Here is a 16,743-nt window from a genome sequence, read left to right as displayed (position 1 = left end):
GGAGACTTGTCAAAAAGCACTCACTGTAAAAACTCATTTCCATATGTTTTCATCAAATGAATTTACATGTTTAAATTGCCTAGAACAGTGTCAGGCATATATAAGGCACCATAATAAGTGATTGTTTATAGTAGTAGTGGTGGTATCATCATCATATCATCTTATTATCCGCTAGTATTAAGCATTGACATAACAATTGATAAAATTAAGGTTAAAAGCATTCTATGTCTGGTCTATGAAATGTATAATCATAAACTTGCTTATAACAAATATTAGCTGGTATAAAATAAAATGTGTACTATCACACCAAAAACAAAAGAAAACCACAAGTCACTGTTGAAAATTTTGAGTGATGTGTGGTGCTGATAACCAAAAGGGTACATTTCCAAAAAGCTTCCCACAAAGTTTGGCTATCTGATCATGTTTTATGGTTTAATAATGTCCTTAGCCTGTGATTTTGGCAGTCTAATGCTTTCTGTCCCAGAAAAATCAATGGCAATTATTGTCTTACATCCTCCAGAACCTGAGCTACGTTCATCTTTCTGACTGCATGTGCTGGTGAGCAGGTGGGTGAATATTGGAGGGAAAACTAGAGATTCACACTATAGCAATATAATGTCTATTTGAATGGGAATTTTTCCAGACTAGGTGCCTTATGCACAGAGTTAGAAGGATAATATGCACACAGACTTTTCCTACATTTCTAAAATTAATTTGCTTCTTTCTCAACCATTACTAAATGAATTGAAAGACTGCCTTTTTTGTTGAACTAAGTAGTTTATTTTTATAAAATCTTTTAAGGAAGGTATTGTTAAGATCTTTTCCCCACATTTTACAGATACGAGAAGAGCTCATATAACTGGCTCACTGTCAGTGAAGAAAAGCAGAGTGAGAATTTGAATCCAGGTCTGTCTTCTGTCTGAATCAAGATGCTGTGTTGCTTCTCTCTGCTAGCCTATATATTATGAGCTATTTTTAATTTCTTTATTTTATGAAAAAGGGCTTAGAATGCTGGGAAGCATTATGCCAATATAAGGCATTTGTGTACGTCACTAAGTTTATAGCGGTGGCCTCTTAACAACTAGTTCTCCTCAGTGAATCATACACTCTCCCCGTGTAGGAGTCTATCCCAGATATTGAAAAGCAATATTTAGGATAGAATAGATGAGGGTGGAGTGCTTTTGCCATTGCCACACAGATAATTCAAGTGAGCCAGTTATCCAGGATGTGCATTATTTATACCCTTCCGTCTTTCTCGTAATTGTCCAACGGCTGGCTCTTTTCTCAGTGTTATTAGCAAAAACGTATTTAGATCAGGCCATTATGAAATTCATTAGCAGGTCATCTGAAAGTCACTTGGAGGAAGAGAGAAACAACACATGTATTCAATTGTCTATGAATTTGGTATCATCATTTTCACTTCCATGATCCAAGGTACTCATTTGTAAAATAAGGATACCAAAATTCCTTCACTGCAACTTGAGGACTGAAATTTAAATGTAGAGATCCCTCTACAGTTCCTGGTACATATTCAGAGATCAATAAACCATAGCATATTGTGTATAGCAATTTTAGTCAAGGTTGCAGCTCTTTAAACCAAAATATACATAGAATAATTAATGTCCAAAAAAGTATGGCTCATTCTTCATATATTATTCAAATAATAAACTCATATCAAGCATGGCCATCAGGTTTAAAAGAAGGCCCATACAGGTAGGACTATACAGAACACACACAAATTTAGCAAGTATGGTGACCATGAATTATATATGTCAAAGTCTCTATTACACATAGATTGGTTTCTAATTCAATATACATTGCATATATAGTTTTCTGTATTGCCTTTTTCTAAATTTATTTTCCATTATTAATCTGATATATAACTTCATTCATTCATATTGAGCACTTATCATGTGCCAGAGCTGTGCTGAAATTTAAAAAAGAAAGTAGTATATATCCTATGCCCTCAAGGAACTCAGTCTAGTGAAAAGAGAGAAACATCGACAGATAATTAGAATCTAAGGAGAGAAGTGCTAATAGAGATATTTATAACACAATATGGCAGGAATGAAGAAGACACGGGTAAGTGAGTGCCATGCTCTGCTAGGGGCATTAAGTAACACAGGAAGAGAAGAATGATCTTCGCCAAATTGGCTCACTCCCCAAACTTGTTCATTTTGTTTCTCAGTGGCAACTGCTGCAATGGAAGCTGAGAGATATGGAAACAAAATAGAAACATACATAGGTCAACGCCTATGCATTCTTTATCCATGGCCTAGTCTAGGAGAGGAGGAAGGGGAGAGCATTAGAAAACTGAATTGAAGAGATTTCTTCCCAATAGACCAAAAGGAAAAATTCACCTAGTGGCTTTTCAGACAAAGAAGCACATCATTTCATCTGTTTTGTCACCCTCTCTTCCTTCTTCTTTAATTTTCAGTATTTTCACTATGAATACATTCCCTTACTTAACATGAACAGTTCAATGAATTAGAAATTGATGCCCTAGTTACAAAACTGCAAAAAAATAAGGTCTAGGTTTTGGCCAAGCCTGCAGGCTGTTTAGGAGTAGTCAGTAGTCAAATTCAGGTGTTTGTCTCCAAACACTTCTCTCTCTCTCTTTTTTATTTTTCTGGGAAAGATTGGCCATGAGCTAATATCTGTTACCAATCTTCCCCTCCTTTTGTTTTCCCTCCCTGCAGCTCCAGTATATAGTTGGATATTCTAGGTATAAGTCCTTCTAGTTCCTCTATGTGAGTCACTGCCACAACTTGGGAGCTGACAGACTATTAGTGTGGTTTTGTGCCTGGGAACCAGGCCCGGGCCACCGCTGAAGTGGAGTGGGCCAAACTTTAACCGCTGGGCCATCAGGGCTGACTCTCTAAACACTTTCTCTTAAATCACTCTCCAACACAGCTTCAGCACATTGAAAAATGAGAGAACAGGAGCACATTATCACTAGGATCACGTCCAATTCTATAAATACCAAATGCTTCTAAAGAAAGTTCCTAATTTTATTTCTACCTTATCTATAATTCACTTTTTCAATGATAAACAAGATAAAGAAGTGAGACCTAGTTAGATGTATGCTTTGTGCATAAATTGTGCAAACACACAAATGTAACTTTGTACACACATTTGTACAAATTTGAGAAAGTTTTTGAACATTGAGGTTTGAAACAGTTAGCCCGTGGTGTCCACTGGCATTTTGCCTTTCAAAGGGTACAGACTGATATCAGATATAATGACAATAATATTATTTTGAATTTGTATAATGCATCTAAGAAGTTTAAATTTTTACAGAGCAATAAATTATCTGCCTTTTGCAGGGAGGGACAAAAAAGTTCAGCAACTTAGGCCAGAACACAGTAAATTAATGGAAGAGCTGATAAGTTCATGAAGGCTGGTGAATTCAATTTAGTTATTAAATTCTTCCTTGGAAAATCAGGAAGAACTTGGAATTTACCAACGTGGGATACTTTTCTTGAACCGTCATCAAAATCATGAAATAAATCTATAAGATAAACTATTTTTGACCACATGAAAAGAACATATGTGATATTATTGGAATAGTTCATCATACCCCAGGTAAAGAGATAATTAGTGTTAAAAATAAAGCTGAGGGAGGTACTTCTTAAAGTAAAAAGGGGCATCTTTATTCATCTATTAATACTAGCTACTTAACTCCCTCAAGGGGTTATGATGCTGATTAATTGGAACACGACTAGAGAGTAGTTTGTGGGGGGAAAAAAAGCGCCTGAGTACTCAAAATTATTAGCATGATTTCACCACAATTATCTCCATTTTTTACCCTTTCTTGACTTCAATTCCAACTTTACTGGTTCTTTGAGCAAAACAGAAAAACCGCTCAATACTACAGGCACACTCTCTTTTAAGAGGTTATAGAAAGGATAACAAGAGGCAAACTTGAGTGAATACGTCCTGCAATTTTGCTCCTCGGAACAACCCTGTAAGGAATCAAATTTCCAGTTTGGCAGCTGCGTCTCAAAGGATTCAGCAAAATTTTAGACACGTGTTGTGAAATGATAGAGCAGGAGGGAATCAGAGAGCAATTAGGCCAACATCTTTTCTTTACAAGAAAAACTGAAAGCCAGAAGAGTAGAATGATTTGCCCCACATAACACTATTGCTTCGTGTACTCTGGAGTTGAGTTCTTTCACTTTCTAGTTTATTGTTCAATGTCTCTCTCCACAGGCTGCGGGCATTTGGAGTTCAGGCTCTCATAGAATCATCAGGACGCATCTTCCTTTCGGTATGTAAGACTGACGCCTTCTGGAACAGACAATGTTTCTGACAGCGAAAACAAATACCATTTAGATTAGTAGTAAGATATGAGCAGCAACTCGCCAACTTGAATGCTTATCTACAGCGCGAAGGTTGCTCAGCTGATAACTCCTGACCAGAAGTCCATAATTAGAATTACAAGTGGTTGCCAATCAGGAATCCACCCACAGTAATGTAGAAACCACTCTGCGCTCTGGTAGGAAAGCAGAGAATATACTTACTTACTAAACGTCATCAGGTTATAACCAGCTACAGTTAACTAGCTGCTTTGAGCTCAACAAATCAGTGATATTGATTATTTCCTCATTAAATGATGTAAGGAACTAAAGTCTACATTTTATATTTACTATGATGTCACCTCTAGAATATAAATGTTTAAACTGCTTTTAGGAGTGTCAACCCATGAATTAAAATGTTACTCTGTTCGTTAAGTGGAACAATTATTTCTTCTTTTGTTTTAGCATAAATTCTAGACTCCTGTGAAACACTGTAATTGTGCCTGCCTGATTTCCTTTTTAAATCAGTCATGTATTTATCTATGAGGTCACTTACTCAGAAGGTAAGCCTAGAAAGGTAAGATGATTTAAAAGGAACTAGTTCTAACATTTTAAACTAATGAATAGAGAAAATATACCTAAATAATGCTGTACAGAACATTTCTTTCAAGTAGTCATGTCTCTAAGCCCATATTTACCTAATTCAACTTATTTTCCTCCATAGAAAAGAGATGAATTATAAAACAATTTTTCCTACAAGTTTTGTTAAAAGTTTCTTTTTAGTTTATTTTATTCTTCCTTCTTTTTTAAATCACTGCAATCCTCAGTTTATTTGGAAGGAGTTTTGGAATGTAACGTGAATAATTTGTAATAGTGGATTGTTTATTTATTTATTTATTACAACAGATCCACAATATATCCTTCAGTTTATTGGTGTCTGTGTGTATGTCTATGTTTGCATGTCTGTGTGTGTACTCTAGTTTTATTTAAAAATTTTTTGCAGCTTTATTGAGGTATAATTATACACAAAAAGCTACATGTATTTAATATATACAATTTGATTAATTTGGACATATACATATATCAATGTTGATGGTACCACAGCAATTAAAGTTATAAACATATCTATCGCCTCCAAAAGTTTTCTCAAGTCCCTTTTCTTTTCTTTCTTTCTTTTTTTTGTTGTGGTAAGAACACTTACCACGAGACCTACCCTCTTGACAGTATTCATGTGCACAATAGTACTGTACTGTTAATTATCTGCATTATGTTGGATGGCGGATCTCTAGAACTTATTCATCTTTTATAACTCTAACTTTATGCCCATTGAGCAACTCCCTATTTCCACCTCCTCCCAGCCCCCTGGCAACCACTATTCGATTTTCTGCTTCTACAGGTCTATTTCAAATATCTCACAGAGTGGAACAGGGCAGTTATCTGTCCTTCTGTGACTGACTTATCTCACTTAGCACAATGTCTTCCAAGTCCGTCCACGTTGTTGCAGATGGTAGGATTTCTTTCATTTTTTTAAGGCTGAGCAATATTACACTCTGTGTGTACATACCGCATTTTCTTTATTCACTAGTCTGTCAATGCACATTTAGGTTGCAAAGTTGAAGTATACAAAATCAACATACATCAATCGCATTTCTATATACTAACAATGAAATATCTGAAAAAGCAATTGAGAAAATAATCTCAGTTACAATAGCTGCAAAAAGAATAAAATGCTTAGGAATAAACTTACCAAAGAAGGTGAAAGACCTATACACTGAAAACTGCAATACATTGATGAAAGAAATTTAAAAAGACACAAATAAATGGGAAGACAACTGTGTTCATGGATTGGAAGATTTAATATTGTTAAATGTCCTTGTTTGAAACAAATTTAGAGGTCTTCTTTTGATATAAATCTCAAAGTGCATGAACCGGTTGTTACTAACCTGTAAGAGAAATGATAAATTTTCCTAAGTTTAATCATAAAAGCAAAATAACATAGATCTCTGTTTGTGGGTTTATTCATTTTATAAAACTTTGCTTGCCCTCATAATTTTGTTGATAATATTTTATTGCAGTTCTTATATCTTACGAATTTCAAAGAAATCTATTTTCTGAGTTGATCCTCTTGGAATCTCAGTGAAATCCACATGGGCAGGTACTATTATTCTCATTTTGTGGATAAGAAAATAGAGGGCACAGGCAGTCAAGTTATTTTCTGAAGTTTCCATGGCAAGTCAGTTGCTTTCCTTTGTATAGAACCGAACTCTGTGAGTCTCAGAGTTTAATTTTATAGCATTCTATTTTATGACATTATAATTGATGCCAAACCTGGACAAAAGTCACATAAAAACCAAATACATAAAATAGGATAATATAGTTCAGACAAACTATAATAGCTTAAAGCAGTATTTCACAGCTCTTTATTTTAGGCATACGTGTTGAAGGGGCATTGTTTTTTAAGGTCAAGTTGAAGGTCTAGTCTGGAAATTCGTCCTGTCTGAATAGAAAGAAAATTTTTACTCTTATATCTCTATTTTACTGACAACAACATGAAGCATACTGGAAAGGCAAAGACTTCAGAAATTTCACTTTATACAAGTATTTTTCTTAGCTTCCAAATACTGCAAAATTGTTCAAAGTCTCTTTGAAGAAGGAAAAGGGAACATATATTATTTCCCCATTTCTTTCCATTTTTAAAACTCTTTTGGAGTATTTCTTCAAAGCTAAATTTATAATGCAGGTAGTGTCTCTATGTCTTCTGTAAACCTTAAGAGAGGAAACAATTTTATCCCAAACTCCATTTATGGCGCTATGATGCCGATTTAAAGTTGTTCAAAGCCTTTTTTCATGTGTTTCTAGACACACAGTAGAAAATTGGGGAGGGAAAAAACCCTCTAAAATAGTTTATACTGATTTTGATTTATTTATGTATTTTTGAGATTGTATGCTGTGAGGGTGGAGAAAAACTTAAAATTGCAGCAAATGCTGAGAGGAATGCTGGAGCAGTTTAGTAGAGTTGAAAACAAGGGAATTTGAGAAAAAATCTGTTATGTTATTTATAGATATAATGTTCCAGTCTTCCTCTTCTATTTCTCTCACGGACACATTTGAAAATTCTTATTTTCTTTTCCTGGGAGGCATTATGTCTATATGGCTTGTATGTACAAGGGCTTGAAAGAACTATTCTCATCGTATAGCATTGCTAACACTGCTCATTCAACTCCTATCTGCTCTTTCAAAATAATGACTTAAATTAATCCACTCTTTAGTCTTCTGGACAATGCAGTTTCTGCGGTGAATTTTTCATAGTGGTCCAGCATTTTTCCTAAAAGAGATGAAGGAAAAAACCCTTTTCACATTTCGTATTTGAATTGATCTTAATAATTGAGTGAACATTTTATTGACCAACATTTCCAAGTAAATGCAAAAGAGTAGTGAAAAAGGAACACAGAATTTCTATGACTTCATATCTGTTAAAGGCAGCTTAATCGTTAGCATTCAGGTAATGGCATTCGATAAATATAACATACGAGCACATTTTTCGTGACAGCTTGCAAAACAAATCAAAATGAAAGCTTTATAATCACCAAGATGTTAGGAAATAGCTAGATTTCATTTATATCTGAAATGGGCATTTTACCTTCATCATGTTTCTAGCAGTTTCTTTTTTCTTTTTATTATTACCAAAGTAAAGAGTGCTGCATATAATATGTACATATATATACACGAATATATCAGGTCTATCTATCTATCTATCTATCTATATTCTAAGTACTCTGATGGTTCAATAATTCTGGTTTTGAATCCATCTTGAGAAATAATTTTATTTTAACTTGGCTTCTGGGCATTTCCTGAGTGAATGTGATCAATACAGGAATATTTGAACAACAAACAAATTACAGTGTCTCTTCCTACCAGAAAATATCTCCACATGGAGACAAAGTGAATATTTAATTTCCTTCTTTAGAGGGATAAAAAAAATTGCAATTCAGGGCACAAAGTTGTTGTTTTTTCCTGTGGATAAACTTATTTTTCTTGATCTGGATAAATATGACTATAGCCATAATTATCAAGAAACACCTTTCTCAACAAGAGATTAATTTATATGGAAAAGGAAAAAAACACAAGATTAGAGCGATCAGTGCCAGTACTGCAGGCATCTTCAAAAGTTCTATTTGGCAATACTTGCAGATGTTTGCTCTATGCACCCCCCATATGTAATGACTGAAGTTAAAAAGATCTGAAACTCATTAATGCCTTTATCTTAATAATGTAATTAAATATAGAAAGATTTAACTTTCCATTTTTACTTGTGTATATAACCCACTATTGCAAGCCCTGAAACCATTGCTTGTCATTTTGCTATATTTCTAGTAAGACATCGCACCTCTCCAAAGACTCCAAAGACTCTTTTCTTAGAGGGCATCATAATATAGGCAGAAGTAAATTATAGAGAGCTATTACTTTTAATGACCAACATTTATTTTGCCCTAAAAGAGACTACAGATATCTTTGCTATTATTCATTTGAGGAGTAGCTATTCTTTTTTGTTTTGCTCCTTCTCCCCAAAGCCCCCCAGTACATGGTTGTATATTCTAGCTGTAGGTCCTTCTGGTTCTACTTTGTGGGACACTACCTCAGCATGGATTGGTGAGCAGTGCTAGGTCTGCACCCAGGATCCGAACCAGAAAGGCCCTGGGCCACCAAAGAGGAGTGCACAAATTTAACCTCTTGGCCACAGGGCTGGCCCAAGAGTAGCAATTCTTAAAACAATGCCTTTGTCACTGTACAGCTACTTCAGTTTTTTTCTTTAATTTTCATGTGATATAAAATTCTACACATTTAACATTTCTGAAATTAGGACTTATGCAATAGAGGAACATAGTATACGGGATTCGCTTCCAAAGCCAGTATGTAAGGTAAGAATTATATGCAATCAAAAATAGGCTTTAATTCTTTAAATTGCCCATGGAAAATAAAATATACAATATGTCCCATTAGGTTCAGTACATACTAAAAGGGTTGTATGGTGACAATTATGTACAGGTCTTCCTTGACTTACGATGGAACTACATCCTGATAAACTCACCGTAAGTTGAAAATATCTTAAATCAAAAATGCATTTAATGCAACCTAACCTATTGAACATCATGGCTTAGCCTAGCCTACCTTAAACATACTCAGAACACTTACCATTAGCCTACAGTGGGGAGAAATCATCTAACACAAAGCCTATTTTAAATAAAGTGTGAATAGCTCATGTAATTTATTGAATACTGTACTGACAGTGAAAAACAGAATGGTTGGATGGGTACAGAATGGTAGTACATATATTAGTTGTTTACCCTCTTGATTACATGGCTGACTGGGAGCTGTGACCTGCTGCCATTGCCCAGCATCTTGAGAATATTGTACTGCATATGGCTAGCCCAGGAAAAGATCAAAATTCAACATTTGAACTAGGTTTCTACTGAATGCATATCATTTTCACACCAACGTAAAGTTGAAAAACTGTTAAGTCAAACCATTCTAAGTCAGGGACTGTCTGTATTTGAAAATAGTAGAATCCCATTTCACAAGATAAATGCACTCTAAGTGTTTAGGAATAAATAATAAAATTGGAAATTCACTTCTGTCATTTCATGATCACTCCAGTCCATATGCCCGTGGTGAGAAATGGTCAATGGAATCATCTACTCTTTTTAAATTGTTCTCTATTTCTCTCTTTCTCTCCCTCGTCCTCTCTCTGTCTCTCTCTTATACTTTCCCACCTTCTCTTCCCTCTCCTTCTCCCTCTTTTCTCTCTTCCTTCCCTCCTTCTCCTTTCTTCCCTCAGCTGAAAAAAACAGAGTTGGATTCGTGTGGCTAAAATATGATCATTGGAAAACCCTGAAGTAGAATGATAAGGAATTAAGACAGTAAAACATTTTCAGCACAGCCATCTGCATTGAATCTCTAGCTTACAATCTTCAGTAGGAATACTTTGAGCTATGAGTGATTAAGTATTTATTACGTTTCTACCAGGTGCATAACAACATTCTGGAAACGGGACACTAGAAGAGGAATAAAAGTTGGGGGTGTATTATTTAGGCAATTACTCAACTTTGGTCAATCACTAGATGAAATGAAGAAATCACAGAACTTGTCAAAAGACATAATTGAGGCAGCAAATCTAATGGAATAATCAGAGGGGTGGGGGAACGTGTTGTAATTATTAACATGTTCAGGATCTTGAGATCCTTAGTACCTAATTCTCAAACATTTTGTGCTTGTGGATGGCATACTTTTAAATGGCAGATTTTAGAGGCACACACATGAAGGTATTGCTATGGACTGAATTGTGTCTCCTCAAATTCATATGTTGAAACTCTTAACTTCCAATGTGACTGTATTTGGAGATGGGGCCTTTAGGAGATAATTCAGGTTAAATAAGGTCATAAGGTGGGGGCCCTATTCATTAGAATTAGTGGCTTTATAAGACAAGGCAGAGATCTCTCGCTCTGTGCACTGCACACCCGTAGGAAAGACCATGTGAGGACACAGCCAGAAGGCAGCCATCTGCAAGCCAGAAAGAGAGCTCTCGTTAGAAACCAATCTTGCTTGACATTGATTTGGGACTTCTAGCCTCTGGAACTGTAAGAAAATAAATTTCTCTTGTTTAAGCCACCCAGTCTACGGTATTTTATTATGGCAGCCCTAGCTAGCTGACTAATACAGGTGTATTAGTGAGTGTTCTCCGGAAAAGCCGAACCAATAGGCTATATAGAGATATATACGACAGGAAATTTATTATAGGAATCAGTTCACATGATTACAAAGGCTAAGAAGTCCCACAGTCTGCCATCTGTAAAGCTGATGGTATAATTCAGTCTGAGTCCAAAGGCCTGAGAACCAGGGGAGGTAATGATGTAAGTCCCAGTCTGAGAATTGGGGCAGTGGGGGTGGGGGTGGTATCAGGGCTAAAAGTATAAGTCCTGGTTTGAGTCAGAAGGCCCAAGAACCAGGAGTACTGATGTCCAAGGGCAGGAGGATATGGATGTCCCAGCTCAAGAAAAGAGAGCAAATTCACCTTTCCTCCACATTTTTGTTCTATTCAGGCCCCCAGTGGATTGGATGATGGCCACTTGCACTGGTGAGGGTGATCTTCTTTACTCAGTCTACTGATTCAAATGCTAATCTATTCTGGAAAACCCCTCACAAACACACCTAGAAATAATGTTTTACCAGCTATCTTGGCATTGCTTAGCCTAGTCATGATGACACATAAAATTAACCATGACAACAGGGATTAATAAAATCAAAAAGACATTAACATGTCATCAAGATTCATTACACAGCCATCATTGTTGTACAACATGTCATGGATAGGATAAATAAATCTATTCATTACTATTGGTCACTTCTCAGATCTTTATCAATAGACAGAATTGTTTTCTTCCATGATGCCATATTCCTATACACTCAGGAGGCAAATTCTTGAACATCCCATTTCACATTCAACCTTGTCTTTAGCATCAACTTCAGATAACAACTCTAACTTTTGACTTTTACCAAGATTTAGACCTTCTTTATCCTGCACTATAATCATGTTTACCACTTGAATCAAAAATTTAAGTTACACATTGATCAAAATATAGTGGTACCCTATGGTAGATTCACAGCACGCAGATTGAGAAGAGCTGAAGGACAATTTCTGCAAAGAAAATTATTATTTATCCTAATTTCAAGACATTTAAAATGTAACAAGCACTGTCATCATTGAGGCTGAGAACTTATTCTGAGGCTTTTGAGAGATTGACTGGGTTGATAGGAGAGTAATGTAATAATTTTGTACTGGTACTGAGGATTGATATGGCTTCTGCCCTTCGAAAGATGCCAAGAAAAATGTGGTGGGTGGTAAGGTGGAGATAAGAAATCTGGAATACTCAAAATAAAGGAGATAAAGTTATATATTCTGAAAAAAATTATTATGTTAACACTAGTAATAATTATTGTTAACAAATATATGCATTTGGTTATGTGTGAGGCACTTCACACAGAATATCTCATTACTTTTCCAATCAATCTTTTGCAGAATATATTATCACTATCCTTACTTTACAGAAAAACAGACATAATGTTCAGAGAGATTCAATAGTCTGTCCAAGGGTTCACATCTAATGTGCAGGGTCACAGAACTGAAGCCAAGTCTGAATGAGCTGAAGTCCAAAGCCTGTGCATATCACCATCTTGTAGCTTGTAAGAATCTTAAAGAGCTGATGCCTGAATCTCATCTATTCATCCTTGTTCAGCAATTCTTTTGTCATTTCTTGAAGATGGACAGCTCTGCAACATAGGACTATCAATTCTTCCTTTGATATCTTGTCTAATAGTTGAATTTATTGAATTGAAATTTGTCTCCCTATTGGCTGTATGCATTGATCACAGATTTTTCTTTGTTCATATATACACAGTATTTTTACATGAGAGAGTTTGTACATCTCTTCTTTGTATTCATTCGTTGAGCATTCAGGAAGTGCTCAAGGAGAGCAAGGCCCTGAAGGAGATGAGGATATGGCCCATGCTGCTGTCTGAAGGAAGTGGTTTCTAAGGTGGGGGAATAGTACAAGCCTTTTGAGGAAGAGACAGACAAGGAATAGCAAGGGCCTCAATATGGTTGGGGCTCAGCAAATATGGGGACAATTGGAGGAGATGGGAAAGTAACTAGAGCCTGGTAATGAAGGGACTTGAGGTCTTTTTAGAGCAGAGTTTCTCAAATTCAACACCTATTTTTGGGCTGGATGACTCTTTCTTGGGAGGGGGGTGGCTATCCTGTAGTCTGTAGGATGTTTAGCACCAACCTGACCTCTACCCACCAGATTCCAGTAGCACACTCATCCCCTCATTATGGCAGCCAAAAATATCTCCTGACTTTGCTAAATATCCTTAGAGAGGTAAAATCCACTCCTCCCAGATTGGTAACAACCACTGTTTTAGAAGCTTCAACTTTCTCTGAATAAGATGGGAAGCCATTGGATGTAAGCAGAAGAATAAAATCACCTCACATTTTGAAAGCATTACTCTTCTTTAAGCTTTCTTTTCTTAAGCTAAACAACACCCACTTCCTTTCATCACCCTTGAGTAAAGTACCTTTGACCGCTCTCACTATGTCACCTACTCTGTTTTGTACTCTTCATCTAAAAGTGTGGGCTCAGATTCTGGGTCAAGATGGCAATGTAAAAAGATGTTGAGCTCAACTTCTCCCATGAACAAATTGAATCTACAATTATATTTGGAACAACTTCCTGAAAAAACCTGAAAGTGGAGGAACAATTCCTAAGCATCAGGTAAACAAGAGAAAACTTACACGGAAGCACATGAGAGAGGCTGGGACACAATTTCTCCATAAACCCCACCCCTGGCAGTGCCCCATAGTCGGAGCTAACTCAAAACCCAGAGCTTCTCCCTGAGGGAGAAGGGTTTGAACCCTACATTGGACCCCCACCACTTTTAAGACCTGCACCAGAGAGACCAACATCCAGCTTTGAAAGCCCGTAGCTCTTGTGTCCACAACACCCACAAGGCTACAGGGATCTGAGAAAAGAACTTGGTTGCTCAACTCACCTGCTCAGGGCCCAAAGCTGAAGTGGCTGATGGAGAGGTGCCCAGACTTTGTGTGGGAGAGGTTCATTTGATTGTCTTAAAGCATGGGCCTGAGGGGCAGGCATCTGATTGGCACACAATGGGGATTCTGCTGGGGTACTCTCTCAGGATGGGCATTTTGCACTCTCCAACTGTCTTGCTCCAGCTGGCAAATGCCATCTTTTTATTTAACTGTGGGCTCAGAACTGAAAATAATTGGCCAAACAAGTTTTAATACAATATAAAGGTGCACTGGCCCATCTCTTATCATATTAATTAAGCTTAAGATGACATGTTGGTCATAAAACATGGTTGACTTATATTGTTCTTATTGTCAACCAACCCCTCAAACATTTTTAAAAACTGTATATATACTTTTATTGTCACATTAACTGTTTGCCCCAGCTAGATGGAGTATTTGGCTGCAGTGGGGAGGTATGGTGAGAAGGAAAAAGTATTTTTCCTCTACATACAAAATTCCCTTCCAAGAGAAAGGGTTATATTGAATTTTATATTTGTAGTTCCCTGAGAATAGCACATTAAAGTAGTAGCCAGATGGGGGCTGGCCCGCTGGCTCAGCAGTTAAGTTTGCACGTTCCTCTTCCGCAGCCCAGGTTCCCCGGTTCAGATCCCGGGTGTGGACATAGCACCACGCAGCACGCCATGCTGTGGTAGGTGCCCCACATATAAAGTGGAGGAAGATGGGCGTGGATGTTAGCTCAGGGCCAGCCTTCCTCAGCAAAAAGAGGAGGATTAGCAGCAGATGTTAGCTCAGGGCCAGCCTTCCTCAGCAAAAAGAGGAGGATTAGCAGCAGATGTTAGCTCAGGGCTAATCTTCCTCAAAAAGAAAATTAAAATAAAAAAAAATAAAGTAGTAGCCGGTGGATTATCCATAATAAAAAGATGCCTTTTTAATAGCTTGCCTATATAACAGCCTGATGTATCCAACAGTCAGCAAGCATGAATCGAACATCTACTGTATACAAAGTACTACACAAGAGACAATGATCAATAATATTTGTTGCTTTGCTCTTAAACATAGAGCAAGATCTCTATTATGTAAAAGGTGCTTTCTATTTTTCTTATCAGCAGCATTTTTTCTGTAATTTAAATTATGAACTCTACTGAATCCATGCCATTGCTATAGTCACAAGTATCCATAATGACTAAAATGTTATTTTCCTCGTTACATGCACCTTTCTAATGAGCATGCGTAAGTTTGGGTGAGTGTGAATGATATTTAGAGCAAGTGCTGGAGTTGAAACACAGTCCAGCCATACAGCTATTTTTTACTGTTATAAAATACCAGTGACCGTTCCATTCCTGAACTTGAGATACATAACACTTATTGTGCTGCACTATGTTTTGTGGTGATTTATCTGTGAAATCTTTAACATAGGAAATTATGTGCAGGATAAAACTTATAAATTTAACAAATCTACTTAGTTTGTCAGAGGTCAAACTTTATCAGAAGTGTAGTTATAAACTTCTGCACTGGTCACAAAACCCCAATGCCATTATCTATAAACGATCGTGTTTGCTCATCTCAGTGGGATAAATAGGACCACATTTTGACTCTCCTTAGGTTGTTTACACAGATTAGAAAAGAAAACTTTGTAGTGTATCATAAGAATCTAAAAGAATTAAGAATGAATGGGCAAGGGTTATCAAGTGCTTAGCACAATTTTATTTCCTTTCCTTTAAAATATGTAATACAGACTATCAATAAAACATTCAAATATTTATGAAACAAGACACAAATTACTGTAATTTGCCACATAGATTTCTGCAAGGAGAGTGTAAAGATCAGTCCTTTATGGGTTAAGCCATCCTGTTCCATGGACTTCTGATTAAACTTCTAACATGTGATGGCTATCTCATGATTTTTTTCTTCATATTCATAAAGGATAACTTGGTTGGAAGAATGTGGGAAAATTATTCCTACTACTATAAAAAAAATCAATGGCAATTCATGCTCTGAGATCAATATTATTATGAATAATTATTGCACAAATAACATCTTTGTAGAAAAAAATCAATCTTTTACCTACAAACAAGGATAATTCCTTCCCAACTCAAAAAGGCATTAACGTATATAGAGTAAGAAGAAGCATGATCTTTATTCTGAGAATATAATAGAGGCCTATATATATATCTCTCAAGATTGAAATTTGGTAGAAAATAAAGATTTTCTTAGACACCATTCAAGAAATCACGATAACTAATGATTTTCATGAACTCCAATTTAAGGGATTTAAGATTGCTATGTCTTGAATCTTTATGGAACAAAAAGTTATAGAACTAAATTCAGAGTATAAATCAATAGAAAGAGCAAGGAAACATTTATAGAAATAAAACAGTAGTAAGATGAACATTTCTTCAGTCCATGATATTTCAAATTGACAAAAAATAAATAAGAAAAAAGAATAATAAGCCAATTTGGGTAAACATAATGGATAGGTATGAGAATAGAGAATACGCTTTATTTTCAAGAAACGATGGGCCATTTTCAAAAGTTGACCACATATTAAGTCTTAAAATAAACTTCCATAGATGCTAGAAAGTAGACGTTTCATAGAAATTGTTCAATGTCCAAAGTGCAATCTAGTCAATAATTGATTGAAAAGCAGAAAAATTATATCTGAGTAGAGAAAGAAAACTCCTCCCTACTTAGCTACTCTTAGGCTAGAGAGCAAATTTAAAATATAACTCTAGATTATCTATAAAGTAAATATAATAAAAACGCTATCTAAATCAGTATACCATTGTGAAAACATCAGGGGCATTGCTATCAAGATAGAAAGAAAATAAAGGACCCGCTGTC

General features: G+C 36.1%; 1 long non-coding RNA gene across 1 annotated transcript in view; it reads left to right on the top strand.

Moving 5' to 3' along the window:
• The first annotated feature begins 4,150 nt into the window (after window positions 1-4,150).
• Window positions 4,151-16,743, top strand: part of LOC139046141 (uncharacterized) — a 67,906-nt gene continuing 55,313 nt past the window's right edge. The window contains exons 1-2 of the long non-coding RNA XR_011505736.1: window positions 4,151-4,270; window positions 4,764-4,861. This is a non-coding gene — a long non-coding RNA (uncharacterized lncRNA). The remainder of the gene's footprint in view (window positions 4,271-4,763; window positions 4,862-16,743) is intronic.

Source organism: Equus asinus, chromosome 9, assembly GCF_041296235.1.
Source record: "Equus asinus isolate D_3611 breed Donkey chromosome 9, EquAss-T2T_v2, whole genome shotgun sequence".
NCBI lineage: Eukaryota > Metazoa > Chordata > Mammalia > Perissodactyla > Equidae > Equus > Equus asinus.
This window is presented reverse-complemented; position numbering and strand designations above follow the sequence as displayed.